The sequence below is a fragment of the Numida meleagris genome, chromosome 1, assembly GCF_002078875.1.
Source record: "Numida meleagris isolate 19003 breed g44 Domestic line chromosome 1, NumMel1.0, whole genome shotgun sequence".
Classification (NCBI taxonomy): Eukaryota; Metazoa; Chordata; class Aves; order Galliformes; family Numididae; genus Numida; species Numida meleagris.
The window spans coordinates 36,158,356-36,159,498 of NC_034409.1; the positions used below are offsets into that span (position 1 = coordinate 36,158,356).

Below are 1,143 nucleotides of genomic sequence, written 5' to 3' on the forward strand. Positions count from 1 at the left end.
TGATTGGTAACAAGTGCATGAAGTTACTGAAAGAAGATGACTATTCCTGGCAAAGTGTTATATGTAAATTTTTCATTTTCATTTTTCAACTTCACGATTATTTCCTAACAAAACTAAAAAAAGAAATGCCATTAATGGATGGAGCAGAGAAGCCAGGTGGCAAATACCATTGGCCTCAATCTGTAAACACTCACATACAGGCCTAGCTTTGGTACTGTTCATTGTTTCATTGAATTCAAAGGGATTATTTGCATTATGAGCATTTTGCGCATCTGCATTCACTGTACTTGACCCATATGTGGTATCACCACATATTTCCATGGTGATAAACTAAAAAGGTTTAAAAGTTCTATCATCTAGGTAACATCCATTTTAATCATAAGACAGGCAGCAAGGCCTGCGTGTCCACCATGACCTAGCCAACACAGGAGATTCAGACTTCCACTCATCACGACAGTGGCTCCTGACCCAGACCCCTCCCAGGCCATCTCGCATCTCCAGAAGAACCAGGACGTGTCCTCTGCCCTTGCCACCAGGCCGTGCCACTCCTCCGGGGGTATGTCCGTGTGACCCCCGGCGCCCCGGCCTGGAAAGGGGGCGAAGGCCCCACAGCCGCGGGGCCACCGTCTGCCCTCACAAAATGGGCGCCGAGCGCGGCAGCGGCGCAGCCCGACGTTCCCGCCCGCCACAGGTCCCGCCGAGCGGCGCGGCAGCCCCGCGGCCTACGTGCCCCGCCGGCCCCAGGCGCCGGGCCGCGTCTCCCGCGGGAGGCGGAGGAAGCGCAGCGAAGCGGGCCGCGCTTCTCCTTCCCCCTTCTCCTCCTCCCGTCCCCGCAACCCCGCGTCGCTCCGCAGCACCGAGCGGCGCGGCGCTCTCCCCGCCCCTCAGCGCCGCAGCAGGCCGAACGGCGGCGGCGGCGGGGTCACGGCGGCGGCCGGGTCAGAGGGTAAAGGTTGCTCCCCCAGCATCCTCCGTGCTGGATACTCAGCCATCTTGGATCCGCGGGACAAGAAAATTCATGCGGTGAGTCCGGCCCCGGCCGCCCCCCCTTTCCTTTCCCCCTCGGGAGCCAGGGCTGCCCGGGCCTCGGCCCCGGCTCCCGTCGCGGGCCGGCCGCTGCCCCCCTCCCCGAGCCGCACCTGT

The 1,143-nt window shown here is 60.3% G+C and overlaps 1 protein-coding gene across 1 annotated transcript in view; it reads left to right on the plus strand.

Annotated features, from left to right (window-relative positions):
* The window catches only part of CNOT2 (CCR4-NOT transcription complex subunit 2), a 93,916-nt gene continuing 93,590 nt past the window's right edge, over positions 818 to 1,143 (plus strand). The window contains exon 1 of the mRNA XM_021385160.1: positions 818 to 1,023. The gene's annotated coding sequence lies outside the window, so the exon portion shown is untranslated. The remainder of the gene's footprint in view (positions 1,024 to 1,143) is intronic.